This window comes from Staurois parvus, unplaced genomic scaffold (genome assembly GCF_062004578.1).
Source record: "Staurois parvus isolate SC_StPar_1 unplaced genomic scaffold, SC_StPar_1.0 ptg000195l, whole genome shotgun sequence".
NCBI classification, from domain to species: domain Eukaryota; kingdom Metazoa; phylum Chordata; class Amphibia; order Anura; family Ranidae; genus Staurois; species Staurois parvus.
The window spans coordinates 5,678,479-5,697,762 of NW_028317991.1; the positions used below are offsets into that span (position 1 = coordinate 5,678,479).

Below are 19,284 nucleotides of genomic sequence, written 5' to 3' on the forward strand. Positions count from 1 at the left end.
TGCCACCCATGTAATGCATATGCATAGTGGCAAAGAGGGGGGGTTTTAATGACCACAAATCGCACATATGCGTCTATAGGAGCAGAGATTTCTGTGCTTGAAGCACACTCACTGCACACTCCCAGCACAGATACCATGCTGTCAAAGACAGCTCTCGGTCTGTACTAATGATTGGGAACCAACAGGACCAGCTCCTGAACATGTGGCCACTGTGACAGCCAATCACAATTTTCATATGATTAGGCAGACCTCCCTGCCTATTAGGTATACAGGTCCAATTGATGCCGGTGTGAGCGGGAAGGGGTTAAAACAAAAAATGTCCCACAATGTAAATCCATCATCAATTGCATCGTCCAGTGATGCAGATGCATGTCAATCACAAAGGCTGGTTTCCCACCGACCCTCCAAAGGAAAGATTCCCACCGACACGTTCAGTCCTGATGACTGCTTTCTCAACCTGACAGCTCCAGCAGAAGACAGCTATACATTTTAAAGGGGGAACCTCACACAAAATTCAAGAAAAAAAGTGTGAGGTCCCACACCAAAAATCCATACCAGGTTTTTATCCAAGCATCAGCTGTCATCCAAGAGGAGATGCGTTACTAGTTGCTAGGAATCCGGCGGCCACCGACTCCCTAACAACCAGCCTGAGCAGGAAGCTATCACATTTAGCAGTGGTAGTAAATGGAAGGATAGCTGATTGTAGATGTCAGGTTAACAGCAAATGGTGATTTACAGTAAGCAGGTGGTTTCACTGCATAATATAAAGAGGACCTGGATAGGGATGAATCGTGTTATGATGGCCCCAAAGTGCCCTGACTTGCTTTTAATTGAATCAATAAAGCAGGGGTCAGCAACCTATGACATGCAAAGCCATTTTCAGTGACCCAGAAGATCAATAGTCTACAAAATGATTTGATATTTCTCATTAAGGCTGTGAAGGAACACCTGGCACCCAACTTGTGCCTTCCATCAGAGAACCGCTTCCTCACCACTGGGACACAGGACCAACATATTATAGCCAGACATCGCACCGAAGACTAGACAAGACTGGAACTACTTTATTAAACAGAAATACAGTTTTTATACACTCCAAAAATAGGGGCAGTCACCACATGAACAATAAAAAAGATATTATATCCCACACTGATTAGATAACGAGGTGAAGCTGATATCGGTCTAATCTCATCATGTTGGAGCCTCCAAGAGGACTTGCCATCAGACCCACAATAGGTGACTCAATTAACAATGGGAATGCACACCTAGGAGGCACACACTGCAATTCAAGACTTGCAGCTGGAATTGCAGCAAAAGGTGGTTCTACAAAGTATTGACTCAGGGGGGCTGAATACAAATGCACACAGATATTTATTTGTAAAAAAGTTTGAAAACCATTTCTCATTTTCCTTCCACTTCACAATAATGTGCCACTTTGTGTTGGTCTATCACATAAAATCCCAATAAAATACATTTAGGTTTTTGGTTGTAACATGACAAAATGTGGAACATACCAAGGGGTATGAATACTTTTTCAAGGCACTGTATAGTGACAAGGGGAGGAATTGGGGCAGTACCAAAGTAGCAATATACACTGACATAATCACAATAATTAGGAATGCTAAAGCACATTATGCTGGCTATAAGTAAACACCAAATACTTAAAAACATAAATAAGTCACAGGAATAAAAGGCATAACACATCAGAACAGTAGTGGAACTAGAGGTCTCAGCATGGCCAATACAGTGATCAACTTTTACTTGTTCATGTAGTTTGGCTTCACTTTGTTAGTGTACCTAAATTTTCTAGTACATCAAACACCCCCCTCCCCCCAGAATGACAATGCTGCTGTCCAAAAGGTGCCCTCTGTGCGTCTTCATCCAGAATTGGGGGGGGGTAATACAGGAAGTGTGTTACTGGCCAGATCACCAGGTGAAAACAGGGGGGAAAAGCCTAAAAAATAGAAAACTAATGCAGCCACCACATCTAAGAACTGGTAATCTGCAATATATTACATTTTTGGTGTTGGGTTTAGATAAAGAGTCTGTCAAGCCAAAATAAATAAAAAAATATGTAGTAAATCTCTAAATACTTTTCCACACGTTTATTCCCTTTATTCCTTTCAAAAACCCTGCAAGTACAAAAAAATACTCATCAATCTGCCAGAAATGAAACCACAAAAAGCCCTTTTGTGCGCTGCCAATAATTCAAAGGTATTTTTCTAAAACTGGAAAGTGTATAATCTGGTGCAGCTCTATGTAGATACCAATCAGCTTCCAGGTTTTATTGCCAAAGCCTATTTGAACAAGCTGAAGTTAGAAGCTGATTGACTGCCATGCAAAGCTGCACCAGATTCTGAGTGATTTATTTATTTATTATTTATTTCAGGTACTTATATAGCGCCATCAATTTACACAGCACTTTACATATATATTGTACATTCACATCAGTCCCTAACCCTCAAGGGATGTACAATCTAAGGTCCCTAACTCACATTCATACATACACATACTAGGGTCAATTTAGACAGGAGCCAATTAACCTACCAGCATGTCTTTGGAGTGTGGGAGGAAACTGGAGTACCTGGAGAAAACCCACGCAGGCACAGGGAGAACATGCAAACGCCAGGCAGGTGGTGCTGTGGTTGGGATTTGAACCAACGACCCTAGTACTGCCAGGCAGAAGTGCTAATCATTCAGCCACTGTGCTGCCCATTATCTGGTTTTAGTAAATCTCTCTCATACATTTTTTTGTGGACTGGGTGGTGTCAGCCCTGCCTGGTGTAGTTTTCTAAACTCCTCGACCACCCCTACTTCCAGATCTCTACAATATAAAGGCTTTAGTCTAAGAAAAGAATTAGGAGGGCTCATGAGATAACATAGGAAGCGTGAAGAGGACTTAGGACAAATCTGTATTTTTAACAGGTTGCACATTGTTTTTTTTCCATTTAACAAATAAATATAAGAAAACACTTCCAATGGAATACTAAGTAGACCAAAAAAGTTTATTGTCAGGGCATACATACATTTTAAGCTTAGAATTGTTTGTAGCAGGAGCGGACTGACCATTTGGAAACTCGGGCACTACCCGAGAGCCCGGGGTCAGTAGGGGGCCCCATGAGATGCCCCTGGTACCTTTTTCATAGGCTTTTTTGAGTTTGGGCAAGGACACAGGGGCCCCATGATCCCCTATTGCCCGAGGGCCCCATGAGTTGTCAGTCTGCCCCTGGTTTGTAGCACTTCTGCGGTCTAGTATATGTGTGCTACAGGGAGCAAGCAGGAGCCAACAGAGGAAGGGCAGCAAACCTTCCAAAGGATGCAATGCAATTTATCGAATGCAAGCTCTGAATGTGAAACAGTTGGTAGGGTGCGGACTGTGACATTTGCCTCAATATTAACACAGCAAATGTTACCAAGACCCAGATGTCCCAGTCAGTTTTCTGGCTGTGCTGGGAGAACTGCCTGCCTGTCCTCCAATGAGCAGACTTGTGCTGACACCAACCCCCTCCATACAGCCATTCACTGGGAAGATCAGAGTAATGCTGTATCTCCTCCCCACCTCTCCCAGCCCCTTATGCAGCTGAGAACAGAGATAATGTGATCACTTATACAAAAAAAGAAAACAAGTATTTATAATGTAATATACAGTACATTATATTGCCAAAAGTATTGGCATGCCTGTCTTTACACGTGCTTTAATGGCATCCCAGTATTAGTCCGTAGGGTTCAATATTGAGTTGGCCCCGTCCTTTGCAGCTATAACAGCTTCAACTCTTCTGGGAAGGCTGTCCACAAGGTTTAGGAGGGTGTCTATGGGAAGGTTTGACCATTCTTCCAGAAGTACATTTGTGAGGACAGGCACTGATGTTGGACAAGAAGGCCTGGCTCGCAGTCTCTGCTCTAATTCATCCCAAAGGTGTTCTATCGGGTTGAGGTCAGGACTCTGTGCAGGCCAGTCAAGTTCCTCCACCCCAAACTTGCTTATCCATGTCTTTATGGACTTTGCCTTGTGCACTGGTGCGCAGTCATGTCGGAACAGGAAGGGGCCATCCCCAAACTCTTCCCACAAAGTTGGGAGCATGAAATTGTCCAAACTGTCTTGGTATGCTGATGCCCTGAGAGGTCCCTTCACTGGAACTAAGGGGCCAAGCCCAACCCCTGAAAAACAACCCCACACCATAATCCCCCCTCCACCAAACTTTACACTTTGCACAATGCAGTCAGGCAAGTACTGTTCTCCTGGCAACTGCCAAACCCAGACACGTCCATCCAATTGCCAGACAGAGAAGCGTGATTGTGCACTCCAGAGAACACATCCCCACTGTTCTAGAGTCCACTGCATCCAACGCTTTGCATTGCACTTGATGTAAGGCTTGGATGCAGCTGCTCGGCCATGGAAACCCATTCTATGAAGCTCTCTACACACTGTTGTTGTGCTGATCTGAAGGCCAAACGAAGTTTGGAGGTCTTTAGCTATTGACTCTGCAGACAGTTGGCGACTTCTGCACACTGTGTGCTTCAGCATGCGCTGACCCCGCTCTGTCATTTTACGTGACCTACCACTTGGTGGCTGAGTTGCTGTTGTTCTCAGTTGCTTCCACTTTGTTATAATACCACTAACAGTTGACTGTGGAATATTTAGTAGCCAGGAAATGTCACGGATGGACTTATTGCACAGGTAGCAACCTATCACGGGACCACGCTTGAATTACTGAGCTCCTGAGAGCAACCCATTATTGCACAAACGTTTGTAGAAGCAGTCTGCATGCCTAGGTGCTTGATTGTATACACCTGCCGCCATGGAGGTGATTTGAACACCTGAATCCAATGATTTGGAGGGCTGGCCCAATACTTTTGGCAATATAGTGTATATATATATATATATATATATATATATACACACAGAGACAATTTGCCTTTCATTTCTATTTTAAACTGAATAGGTTGTTTTACAAGCTGAGGGCTTACATATACTTTAATTCAGAGATGGAAAAGAAGGAAGTCAAAAAGAGGGAGAGAGGAGGTGATAAAACCTGGAGGAGAGAGACTAAAAGAGGGAGGGTGAGAAAGAGAGGGGAACAGACTGAAAGTAAAGAGAAAGGAAGGATGGAGGCAAGAGATAGAGAGGAAATGGAAAAGAGAGAAAAAGAGACAACGAGAAATAGACAGAGAGAAGGAGGAAGAGAAAAATGGATTGAGAGGAGGGAAGAGAGGTGGAAAAGAAAAAGCAGGGAGAGCTAGAAAGGGAAGATAGAGAGGTAAGTAGAGTAAAAGAAAGGGGGGCTGAAGAGGGAAAGAAAAAAAGGAGAGAGAGGAAAAGACAATGATTGATAGGCAGGGGAAAAAGGAGAAAGAGAAAAATGGAGTGAGAGGAGGGAAAGAAGGGAGGATGTGGAAAAGAAAAGGACGAATACGAGAGAGAAAGAGAGAGAGAAAGAGAGAGAGAGAGAGAGAGAGAGAGAGAAGGAAAGAGTAAAGTAAAGGGGAAGAGGGGTCAGGAGAGGGAAAGAGACACAGAAAGAAAAAAAGAAAGGGAAAGTGGAGGAGAGAGAAAGAGGAATGAGAGAGAGAAAGTGAGAGACAAGGAGAGATAGGAAGAAAGATGAAATGAAGGTAGGGCAAGAAGGGGGGGGGGGGGGGGTGGAAAATAAAAGGAAGAATATAGAGAAAGTGAGAGAGGGAAAGAATGGAGTAAAGGGGAGGAAAAGGGGGACAGAAAAAAAAGAAAGGGAGAAAGGAGGAGAGAGAAAGTGAAGGAGTGAAAGAGAGAGAGGGAGAGGCAAAGATAGGGAGAGATAGACAGAGAAAGGGAGGGACAGAACTGGGATGAGATGGAGCAAAAGAGGTAGAAAAGAACGAGAAGGAGAAAACAAAAGAGAAGTGGATAGAGCTAAATGGAGAGAAAGAAAATGAGAGATAGGGAAAGAGAAGGAAAGGAAGGGGACAAAATAGGAAAAGAGACAAAGAAATAAAAATGAAAGCGAGAGCGAGGCAGAGAGAAAGAGAAGGAATGAAACAGAGAGAGGAAAAGAAAGGGAGAGATATAGAGAGAAAATGAGGGAGAGAAATTAGATGAGATTGGAGGAAAAAAAGGTAGAAAACAGAAAGAATGAAAAAGACGGAGTGAGAGAGTGAAAAAGCAAAAAGAGAGACAGAGGGAGACAGAAAGGTAGGCAGTTGAAAATAAATTGAAGTGGAGACAGAAAGAAAGATGGGGAACAGAGGAAGAGGAATGGTAAGAAAAAGATAGAAAGGTAGAAAGAGGGGAAAATAGAGGAAAAAGGGACAGTGAGCAGAGAGCTGAAAAGAGGGAGAAATTAAGGAAAAAGGAAGAGTGAGAAAGAAGAAGAGAGAGAGGGAGTTGGTAAGGGAGAGACAAAAAACTAGGATGAGGGGAAAAAAGAGGGATGGAAAGGGGGTGGTAAAAGAAAGAGATTTAAAGAGGGGAAAATATACAAACAAATAAGCTTGTGAAACAAGAAGAGAGATATAGAGGGGGGTGGCAAAAGAGAGGAATTGAATGAGGGGGTAATAGTGGGAAAAGAGTAAGAAAGAAGGAGAGAGATGGAGAGGGAGATGATGAAAGAGGAATTGAAAGAGGGGGTAATAGTGGGAAAAGAGTAAGAAAGAAGGAGAGAGATGGAGAGGAGGTGTTCAGATAGAGACAGATAGAGGGAAGGAAGGAGAGGAAGGCAGAGAGCCCTTTTCTGGTTCCTACATTGACTTACCACCCTTATGACAAATATGACACACAATTACCATACAATAGATTAAAATCCCCAAAAAATCCCCTTGTTTTGCACTCCATTATAGGAAAACCTTGTTTTTTTATATATATATATAAATAGACTATTATGATTCATGAATGTAATTTATTCATTAATGTATGTCTCATCCGAGCAGCTCAAGTCACAAAGATGCATGTCACTTTTTTTTTTTTCTTGCTGATGAAAGCGACACAACCCTAATCGATGTGACATGCGAGGTCTCAGTGACAACTTCTGAAGCGTTTCGCATACCCAGGCACTGGGGGGGTTACGCGTCGCCTGCACATGCCGCATTCTCCATTTGTATCGTTAGGTGGCGCTGCGCGCAGTGGCTGTTCACCGAGCTCTCTCCCCAGCGCAGGCAGAATGGTCCCGATCCATTGAGGCTGCAGATTGCATGGCGTTCCCTGACGTTGGTTTCCAGCACTTTTACCTCTGCTTGGGCTTTCATTGCACGCCAGCCGCCTGATGCTCCTTGCTGTTGGCTTTGCAGCAGCCCAGCCAGCTGCTGAGGACTTGAATCCCACTGGTGGTTGAATTATTTTGGAAGGAAAGAAGGGGGGGTGGGGGGAGCAATGCTGGGAGATCAGGATGGAGGACCATTGAGGAAGAGCAAGCTTTGATACAGGGCTTTTGCATCTCTTTCTATAACCTGGAGCAACAGCATCAGCCAGCATCCCCTACAGAGCAACATGAGGATCTGAACCCTGACACCCAGAGAAGGTAATTGTCAATCTGCACCTACCTGACACTTCTTCCCCACTGACCCCCCCCCCCCCTTTCCTTAGAGGAAGTAGAAAAAAAAATGCATGAAAAGTCCATTGCATAACAGCAGCCTGCCCATCTTTCTTACTAAAAGAAAAAAAAAAGAAACTTAAATATTATCCTATATCCCGGTTCTGTCAGATTTATTTCTTTTATTGTGAAATATATTGGCCAAGCCATCAATTATATGCCTCTGTACTAAAAGAGCATCCTCCGATCCCTCGTCATCCTCCATAGAAATAAGTAAGATTTGTTTCCATGCAATAAAAATGTGTAAATTGCATGCTGGGTAAAATAAGCAAAAGGACAATTAAATCTGCAAATGTTGTACAGCAGCTTAAAAAAAAAATAAAAAAAATGGAGAAACAACTTTGGTGTGCGTCCGCCGTGTGAAGCAGAACGGAGAGTTCAGTAGAAATAAAAAATAAAAATGTTGCAATGGACGCAGAGTGTTAATAATATCATTAAATTCCATTTTATTATGTAAGTTGGGGGAGGGGTTGCCCCAGAAGAGAAAGACGTTTGAGAGTAGTCTGATCTCACCCTGGACGCTGCGTTGCTTGAGAACGACCATGGTGAACTTTTTTTTATAAAAGGCGACTCAGCGTCAGGCCAGATGTTTGGTTAACTCTGTCACTGTCGCTTGTGTATAGGACACACACGCAGAGGCTGAACTGGAAGGACCTTATCTACTATGTAACTATGGGACTGGGAATTATTTCCTGTTTGTTGCTTGTGCGCAATGCTGCATGTGTTGATGCATACTGAGAGTCCAAACTGGAATAAACCCAACGAACCAATGAGATATTAGCCGGAGATGGGTGGAAAATGAGGTTTGATTGGTGGCTTTGCATTTAAGGCTGATTCGGATCTCTGTGATGTGGTAATGCGTACAGTCCTGCGTTTTGCGACAGCGTTTGTTACACTGTTTTTGGGAGCAGGGTAGCACTGTTCTTTTTTGCATATTATTCTATTTCGTTGGTGGTCCACATCAAAGACAGGAATGAAGCTTTGATTTGAAGATAGGTCCCTTCCTTTTTTTTTACCCCTGGTGCAGTCCTGTATAAGATTTCCTTTCTCATTGTGGAGCCACAATGACATTATTCCCAACACATCTGTGTTGCATCGTACTACAACGCATGACACCTTCTAACCATGCGTTGTGGTGTACAGCCATTTAAGTAAAAAAAAAAAGGTGCATGCACTTCTGTAGCGCAATTAACGTGGTTCTGAAGGCCCAGAAAGTTTTCCCTTAAAGTGTTAGTAAACCCAGATCCTGCATTCACTATATCCGGTCTCCCCAGACCCTGCATTCACTATATCTGGTCTCCCCGGACCCTGCATTCACTATATCTGGTCTCCCAGGACCCTGCATTTACTATATCCGGTCTCCCCGGACCCCACATTCACTATATCCAGTCTACCCAGACCCTGCATTCACTATATCTGGTCTCCCCGGACCCTGCATTCACTATATCTGGTCTCCCCGGACCCTGCATTCACTATATCCGGTCTCCCCGGACCCTGCATTCCCTATATCCTGTCTCCCAGGACCCTGCATTCACTATATCCGGTCTCCCCGGACCCTGAATTCCCTATATCCGGTCTCCCAGGACCCTGCATTCAGTATATCCAGTCTCCCCGGACCCTGCACTCACTATATCCAGTCTCCCCGGACCCTGCATTTACTATATCCGGTCTCCCCGGACCCTGCATTCACTATATCTGGTCTCCCAGGACCCTGCATTCACTATATCCGATCTCCCTGGACCCTGCATTCACTATATCTGGTTTCCCAGGACCCTGCATTCACTATATCTGGTCTCCCCGGACCCTGTATTCACTATATCTGGTCTCCCCGGACCCTGCATTCACTATATCTGGTCTCCCCGGACCCTGCATTCACTATATCCGGTCTCCCCGGACCCTGCATTCCCTATATCTGGTCTTGCAGGACCCTGTATTCACTATATCCGGTCTCCCACAGTACGCAGAACATGGAAATGCAATTATTTTAGTAAATATAAATTGCTAAATACCCTTTCTCATCAGCGGTATATCGCAGTCTTGTGACTTCTATCAGTGTCCAGAAGAGCACTGGTTAAAGCTTGTAGGAGGAGTTTTCATTCTGCTCTAGGAGGATACAGGACCCCTGACCCTCTGTCTGGACAGTGCTGATTGGCCCTGTGCTAATCACATACACTCTCCCAAGAAAACAAAACAAACCTCTCTAGCAGTACACACCAAACTGAGCATGTGCAGAGTGTCCCCAAAGCTCTGTGCTATCAGGAGATGAAGTGGAGAACGAGGAAGAAGGGGAGGATCAGAGAAGACAGGATCAAACATCCTTTTTACACAATGCAGAGGATTAACCCTTTAAGTTCCACAGTGAGTATAACAAGCATGCTTTACAGACTGATTTTACTGTTGGGGATTTAGTAACACTTTAATGCATTCTTTGCAAAAAAACGTTCTGTACAATCAAATTTCCTCCTCAGCCCCAATATACTTATGCAGGCCATAGACGGGTCGTTTATCGGCCGAATTGTCAGACGAAAAACGGAAAATTGGTCGTTCTGTTGCCACCAATGCTTATGAAAATCGTCCGTTTTTCGTAGATTTTCCAGCATGACCGATAAAAGAAACGAGAAGGAACTGCGAAAATCGGCCGACGACATTGCCCACTAACTGTGCGAATATCGGCCAATTATTCTTTCGGACGAAAATTTGGCCGATAAACGACCCGTCTATGGCCTGCATTACCTGAGCCGATTTCGATCCAGCAATGTGCACAAGAGCAGCGGCTCTATCCTTTGTCCCTCCCCACAATACAGATTGATAGCAATGAGAGCTATTGGCTCCTGCTGTTGTCAGTTGCATCCTAAGACGAGGGAGCGGGGCGGGGGAGGGCCGTGCCCCGCTGTCTGTGTCTATGGATGTAGACAGCAGAGTTGGGGAGTGAGTCCGCACTGGAAGCAGCTTCCATTCCTATCGGGGGCTGAAGAGGAAGAACCAGGAGTACCAGTGGAGGACACAAGAAGAGGAGGATCGGGGCTGTTCTGTGCAAATCCAGAGCATGTAATATATATATATATTGTAATTGTACCTTTAGAATCACTTCAAGATGCATTAGGCATCCCATCCAAATGATCTGAAGTAGGAATAAGTGCGTTCCCACACCAGACTGAGTATTCACGTGCTACATTGTATTATGCACTACAATACCATCATTTCTCGATGGCACCCAAATGCATCTATCCATCGCACATGCGTTGTATCACAACACAACATATAGGGCAGTGTTTCTCAACTCCAGTCCTCATGGACCCCCAACAGGTCATGTTTTCAGGATTTCCCTCAGATGAAACAGCTGTGGTAATTACTAAGGCAGTGAAACTGATCAAATCACCTGTGCAAAATAATGGAAATCCTGAAAACATGACCTGTTGGGGGTCCATGAGGACTGGAGTTGAGAAACACTGATATAGGGGGAGATTTACTAAAACTGGAGCACTCCAAATCTGGTGCAGCTGTGCATGGCAGCCAATCAGCTTTTAACTTCAGTTTGTTCAATTAACCTTTGACTATGACCCCCGGTTCACATATATGCGGCCGTGCGGGCCGTGTTTTGCACGGGTATGAGAGCCCATTCATTTGAATGGACTCCTGTGCCCCGTGGCAGGCAGGGAAGAAGTCTCTGCACTGCTTCTGAAAACGCAGCCCGCATGGGAACCTCGGTTCCCAGTACGGTTGCGTTTTCCAGTGCGAGCGCATGTGCCATTAGAACTAATGGCACCCGCCCGTGGGTCCGCATTCCTCTGTGTGAGTGGTGCGGCTGCATGGATTTTCATGTTGAGTCGCAGCGGCACCACCCGCACAGATGTGAACCAAGCCGAAAACCTGGCTGCTAATTGGTTGCTATACACAGCTGCACCAGATTCTATGTGCACCCGTTTTAGTAAATCTTCCTCATAGTGCGTTGGGATGACCTGTGATTTTGAAAAAAAGGGGTGCACTTTGCACAATTTAGATGCGGGAGGCAGTCCATGTGAATGATGGGATGAAGAAATCAGAGCAAGGGAGAATGTCACCAGCACACCGAGGATCACCAATATGATGAAGGGGTCCTGCGAGACTCTGAAACATTGCCTTGCTGTAACTATGTGATCATTTATTAAAACTTTTGGACCCATTTTGGTGATCCTCGGTGTGCTGGTGACATTCTCCCTTGCTGATTCGGTTCGGTTCCAGCCGACGGTCGCTGCAGCACCCACTTACACACACAGCCATTTTTAATGCGGGAACGTGTGCGTTTGGATTGTACACTTTCAGAAATCCGAGCGTCACCATGCCACATGAGCCCGTGTGCTACACTGTATTTTGTGCTGCAGCGCCATTATTTCCTAATTCCAACCAATGCACTTAGCCATTGTACGTGTCTTGAATCGCACCGCAACGTATGGCGATGTACTACTGCGCGTTAGAGTGCACCATGATTTTAAGAACGGGGTCCTGCACTCCTTTGGTGCTCTTTAGATGCAATAAGTAGTCTATTCAAATGATGCGATGCAAGAATATTAGCATTGCCCCTCCTCACAAGATGCTACATTGTATTGTGCATTGTGATGCCATTATTTCCTATTGGCACCCCAAAGCACCTAGCCATTGCATGTGTGTTGCATCGCACCAAAACGCATGGTAACGTATTACTATATGTTGTGATTTCACAAAAAGGCTCATGCACTTCTTTGGTGCAATTTAGATGTGGTAGGCAGGCCATTCGAATAGATGTGATTCAGGAATGCAGGTGCTGATGTGCCACGTGAGGTCACATGGGCTCACGTGGCACGGTGACGCTCGGATTTCTGCATCGCATCATTCGCACGGACTGCCTCCCGCATCTAAATTGTGCTGTATTGTGCTCTGCAATGCTCTTCTGCCTCTTTAGATGTGGTAGGCAGCCCATTTAAATGATGCAGTCAGGGGCGGACTGACCATTTGGAAACTGGGCCCGGGGTCAGTAGGGGGCCCCATGAGATGCCCCTGGTACCTTTTTCATAGGCTTTTTTGAGTTTGGGCAAGGACACAGGGGCCCCATGATCCCTTATTGCCCAGGGGCCCCATGAGTTGTCAGTCCGCCCCTGGATGCAATGCAGGAATGTGAGCGTTACTGCGCCACGTGAGATCGCTTGCTACACTGTATTGTTCCTTTTGATGCCATTATTTTCTGATGGTACCCCAATGCACCTAACGTTTGCATGTGCATTGCATTGCACAAGAACACATGTTAATGTATTTCTGTGCGTTGAGGTGTGGCGCAGTGAAAAAAAAGTGGCCATGCAATTTTTTGGTACACTTCAGATGCCCAGTCAAATAAACAGCCTTCCCTATCACAATGCAAATAAAAATGCACAGCAATGCATCTGTGCTTGCGCATCGCACAGACGTGAACCCTGGCTTACCACATTGCTCTTTGCCTTAGTACCTATCCCTGATACTGAAGTCATTATCCGTTTGTAACCATGGAGACTTTGGTGGGGAGGGGGGGTTAATTATGAGATAAAACTCGTTAATGGAAACTGTATAATTTGCTATTAAGTAGGTTACTTAGCGGCATTTAGTTCGGTTTTGTAAATTTGTTTCGGTTTTTGCTTGTGTGTATGCAAAGTATATTGCAGAAGGTTGACCGGAATAATGAGGTTAATGATTGTCACTGAAGTATTTTCAGGACCATGGACAGAGATGTGGGAATACTAGGGGACTCCAGGCAGAGTTATATACAGGAATAACATATTGTAGTTACTTAGACCGGAAGGGCATACTGCACAGCCATGGGGATCAAATAATTAAAAAAATTTAAAATTAAAAAACAATCCAGGTTGATGCAAGTCCCCATTCAAACCTGATCAATTTGTAGCTCAGTGCTCAAAGCTCCAAAACCATGGGTCATGGGTCTCCATGCCATGGGTCTTCAAACTATGGTCCTCCAGGTGTTGAGGAACTGCAAGTCCCATGAGGCCTTGCAAGACTGACAGCCACAGGCAAGACTCCCAGAGACAGAGGCATGATGGGACTTGTAGTACTGCAACAGCTGGAGGGATCATAGTTTGCAGACCCCTGTCCTATGCTTTTCCATTGTCCTTGATCACGTTTGAGCATTCAGATGCCTGTAGCTCATCCCCCAAAGCTCCAAAAGTTATATAAGCTACTTTTGAAGCAGAATGGGGCATTTTTGGACACATTGACCTCAATGTAAACACAAGAAAAAATACACGTTTTGCATGATCATGGGGCCCCATGATCCCCTATTGTCCGGGGGCCCCATGAGTTGTCAGTCCACCCCTGAGCTGCACTATGCTGTCACATGAAAAACACTCCAAAAAATGCAGTAAAAAACAGTGATGCATTGCACAGATGTTAATGGGGCCTTGAGGAACAGACTAAAGTATTTAGATCCATGTGTGGCTTGCCGACGTCTGCGCGGCTTTATACGCAGATGTCAATGCAAGTCGCATATGAAATAGAGCAAAAAAGGTGCAGGAACATTTTTCAAAGTCGCTGCGACTGAAGACACACGGATTTGAATGGTTCCATAGCGGCAAATAGGGTGCGACTTGTCGTGCGACTTTGCTCTGTCCAGTCTCATGTCACAACTGGTGTGAACGGGGGCTAAAGTGTGAAGTAAAGAATAGTGGGCAAGAAAACCCTGACTCAGTGTGCCTTAATGTATTTCTCAATTTTAAAGTGTCTGTAACCCCCCCCCTCATTTTTTTTCCTCATGTGCTCTACAAAATAATTTTTTTTAAGCGTTAGTTCAAAGAAGGTAATATAATATGAGAAATACCCGGTGATCCTGCCCATTCCCAGGCATGATACAAGAGATGGTCAGAGACTGCTGGCAAGCTATTATAGATGGTCAGAGACTAAAGGCATGATACAAGAGATGGTCAGAGACTGCTGGCAAGCTATCATAGATGGTCAGAGACTAAAGGCATGATACAAGAGATGGTCAGAGACTGCTGACAAGCTATCAGAGATGGTCAGAGACTGCAGGCATGATACAAGAGATGGTAAGAGATGGTCAGAGACTGCTGGCTAGCTATCATAGATGGTCAGAGACTGCAGGCATGATACAAGAGATGGTCAGAGACTGCTGGCAAGCTATCATAGATGGTCAGAGACTGCAGGCATGATACAAGAGATGGTCAGAGACTGCTGGCAAGCTATAATAGATGGTCAGAGACTAAAGGCATGATACAAGAGATGGTCAGAGACTGCTGGCAAGCTATCATAGATGGTCAGAGACTAAAGGCATGATACAAGAGATGGTCAGAGACTGCTGGCAAGCTATTATAGATGATCAGAGACTAAAGGCATGATACAAGAGATGGTCAGAGACTTCTGGCAAGCTATCAGAGATGGTCATAGACTGCAGGCATGATACAAGAGATGGTCAGAGACTGCTGGCAAGCTATCATTGGTGGTCAGAGACTGCAGGCATGATACAAGAGGTGGTCAGAGACTGCTGGAAAGCTATCTTAGATGGTCAGAGACTAAAGGCATGATACAAGAGATGGTCAGAGACTGCTGGCAAGCTATCAGAGATGGTCAGAGACTAAAGGCATGATACAAGAGATGGTCAGAGACTGCTGGCAAGCTATCTTAGATGGTCAGAGACTAAAGGCATGATACAAGAGATCGTCAGCGACTGCAGGCATGATACAAAGGATGGTCAGAGACTGCTGGCAAGCTCCCAAAGATGGTCACAGACTGCAGACATGCTGCAAGAGTTGGTCACAGACTGCAGACAAGTTATTGGAGTTGGTCAAAGACTGCATGCATGCTACCGGAGAAAGTCAGAGACTGCAGTCAGCAAACCAGGTGGTCAGAGTCTGCAATATGCTACAGGAGATGATCAGAGACTGTAGATATGCTACAGGAGGTCAGAGACCATGAATGACCAAACATGGTACAAGAGTTTTTGGAGACTGGGGACATGCTTCAGAAGACAGTCATTGACTTGAGACACGTTACATGAAACTGCTAGTGACCATTGCTCCCTACAGCCCCTCAAAACTGAACTCCACGATCCTATAGCATTTAGACTCTTGTTTACAATCCACAATAAATCCACCGTCAAAGTATTTTCTTTTTTTTTAAATGCCCAACTTTTTGAGTAATTACTGATTTTAATTCATGTGATTTCCTCATTTCCTTCATTTAGATTCACTATGCCTGGGGAGGATCTGGAGATTCGGTGTAAACAGGGCCATATATAAGAGGGGAGCCACCAGTCCTCCTGCACGGGGCCCAGTCCAGTAGGGGGGCCAAGGCAGCTGGGTGAATCGGTTGTGTGCAGGGAGGGTGATTGACATGGTGGGTGTTTGGGGCAATTACTGGAACCAATCCTCTGTATGGCTCCCTCTGCAGCAGCTGAAAGTTGGCTTCTTCTCCTCTCCCTCCCACTGGTTTTCAGTTGCTGCAGAGACATACAGAGGATTCCAGTAACTGTCCACCTCCCCCGGAGGACCCATCGGCCTCTCTGTGCACAATACATTCCCCCCTGCTGCCCAGGCCCTCTTGTGTGCCCCCACCCCAGCCTTTCCTTCTTTCCAGCTGCAAGCACACAATAGGATCCTTCAGGATGGAGAGTGGGTGAAGGATCCTGTAAATATGTTACGTTTAACAGCCCTTCCTTTTCCAAATGAACACAATGAGCGATCAGTACCAATCACACAGTGTTCATTCATAACTGAAGCATAGTAAACTGTGTGTTTTGGGGGGGCATGTCAGGTTTGCTGTATTGGGCCTCGCGGTTTCTAACAGCAGCCATGGGTGTACATCAGATATATATTTCCTACGAAGACAGCTGAACTCCATTTCCCATGATACCATGTGATTTCACTGACATGGTGGGCTGTGGAAACTACAGCAATTATTACCATAGCTGCCAACAAATGGTTGTGGGAGGTCGTCACTGAGTGAAGGAAGCATGATGTTGGGTGAAGGTTTAGTTGTCTAATGAAGGGTAGTTTCCACAAGGGGAGCATGGAGCGGCAGCACATGACCCAAGAGAACCCTGTTCTTACACAAGGGACGCCATAAAAAACTTCCATGCCAAACAGGGATCCAATATGCTGCACCTGCCAACAATGTCCACCATCCTCCAATGGGGAAGTTTATAAATGGCTGGGTTTCACCCGCATGGATCTCATTCACATGTGCTACTAATGAATATGAATGACTATATGAGATAAGTTGAGCGAACATTAGGAACAGGGGCGGACTGACAACTCATGGGGCCCCTGGGCAATAGGGGATCATGGGGCCCCCGTGTCCTTGCCCAAACTCAAAAAAGCCTATGAAAAAGGTACCAGGGGCATCTCATGGGGCCTCGTACTGACCCCGGGCAATAAGGGATCATGGGGCCCCTGTGTCCTTGCCCAAACTCAAAAAAGCCTATGAAAAAGGTACCAGGGGCATCTCTTGGGGCCCCCTACTGACCCCGGGCCCTCGGGCAGTGCCCAAGTTTACAAATGGTCAGTCCGCCCCTGATTAGGAATGTTGCTTCTTACTAGGTAATCATGTGGAAAAGATTTGAGAGCCCTATATCAGGATTTCATTATGATGTAATGTTTTTAACATATGCACAATACATTTTATGTTTTTATAGTAATGTTTTTGTGGTGCCATTGCCTATATGCCCTTTAAAATCCTTTGAGACGCAAAAATGTTGCATGGTGTATGGCTCTTTAAGGCTCAGTTCACACTTGTGCAACTTACAGTGCAACTTTGCATTGCCACTTCCTTGCGACTTGATCGTTCCCTCTGCTGCAACCCCAAAGTCATGCGACTTCTAATGGCACTTTGCATTGTGACTTTCTTGCGACTTCAATTCAACTTTTGTGCGGCTTTGATGTTTTGTGACTTTGGCTTACAAAAACCCTCTGAAATCGCACCCGGATTTGCAAAGATAAGACAAAGATACAGCTACCATGCGGCTTTTGTGATTTTAACATCGCAGTCTATGGGACTCATGTTGCACCAAAGGCACAGAAAAAGTAGTGCAGGAACTATTTTTTTTGTCGCTGCAGCACCCATTGAAATGAATGTGTCTTTACTTGTCTTACAACTTTCTGTGTTGCAGCAAGTCGCACCAGAAGTTGCAGCAGTGTAAACCATGGCTAAAGGTAACTTTTGACAAAAATAAATAGATGACATTATACTTACCTTTTATTGAAGATACGTTCGGTTATCTGCACATCATATCTTGAAAGCAGTTCGGATCGGCTATGGTCTGCCACCCCTGTCTCACCGTTGGGGCCCATGGAGATGGGCTTTGTGTTGATGGATCCATTATGACTTCAGATGGAGATGCTATTGAGATCATTTAGAATCCATTGACAAGTCCAGTTGATCTTCTGACATACTTCAAGCTGGTTTTGTATTTGCAGAGAGTTGTATGTGAATGTTAAAGCCCAGTGATACAAGCCCTTAGCCTGCCAATGACAGGGCCCCTAGTTTATATTGGAGAAATGTGCATTGTGGGCTCTTTAGAGAAAACGTATTGTAGTGCCTGAAATAAAACGTATTCATTAATTTCTGGTATAAAATGTAACGTCAATGACAATGCAGTGTTTTCTGGTGTCGGGGGATTTATGAACAATCTATAAACAAGGCAGCCCAATTAAAGTGGTACGGAAGAAAATACAGAAGGTAAACCTGTAAATCTTCAAAAAATATATATTTTTTTCCTCTCCTGGTTTCAGTGCGGATATCCAGACTGATCCAGACATGCATGTTTAATTGTTAATTTGGTCTCTCGAGCAATGGAGGGTTGTTTTATGTCACCCAGCAGTCTGCGATGTATTAAATCTCACCTGTGTGCCAATTCTTCCACACACGGGGGAGAGTTCCCTGTATCTTCCTTCCACAGCTCTCTGATGATTGCCTCTCGGGGGATCAGGAAGGAATCCTTTTTCCCCCGCAGGAACAAATTGGATCATGTTTTGCTGGGTTTTTGCCTTTTTTTGGATATAATGTGGGTATAGGAGTATAACTTTTTTTTTATGGTTGAACTGGATGGACTTTTGTCTTTTTTCAGCCAGACTAACTATGTAATGCATGAACTCACCCATCTAACCCACCAATGCATTGGCTCGTCCACTCCACCTACCAATGTATGGATCTTTCCACCCAACCCACCAATATATGGACCTGTATATCCAACCAACCAATGATGAACTTATTCACCCAACCAACCAATGCATGAACTCACCCATTCAACCCAGTAATACATTGGCTTGTCCACTCCACCTATCAATGCATGGATCTGTCCACCCAACCCAACAATTCATGGACTTGTCCATTCAGCCCACCAATGCATGGACTTGTCCACCCAACCCACCAATGCATGGACTTGCCAACCCACCAATACATGACTCAGCCACGCAACCCACCAATGCATGGACTTGCCAAGTGCTAGTACTATGCTCTGGCACTCTTGATTAGTTGTAATTCTGCAACGTTTCCTTTCAGGAAGTACATGATTTTTTTATTATTTACTTGTATTCCCTCCACGTCAGTGCAGTAGTGTCAGTCCTGCCACTGCCTATAATTAAAAATGGTGCTGTGAGAATTACATTATCCTCAATTCACATCTGTGCGGGTGGTGCCACTGCGGGACCTGCAAAAATGCCTGCAGCCGCAACCACCCACACAGAGGAATGCAGGACCGGCATGTAGCTGCCTTGAA

General features: G+C 45.0%; 1 protein-coding gene across 1 annotated transcript in view; it reads left to right on the forward strand.

The window, feature by feature from the left end:
• Window positions 1–7,140: 7,140 nt before the first annotated feature.
• KCNJ6 (potassium inwardly rectifying channel subfamily J member 6) overlaps window positions 7,141–19,284 on the forward strand; it is a 354,451-nt gene continuing 342,307 nt past the window's right edge. The window contains exon 1 of the mRNA XM_089677906.1: window positions 7,141–7,487. The gene's annotated coding sequence lies outside the window, so the exon portion shown is untranslated. The remainder of the gene's footprint in view (window positions 7,488–19,284) is intronic.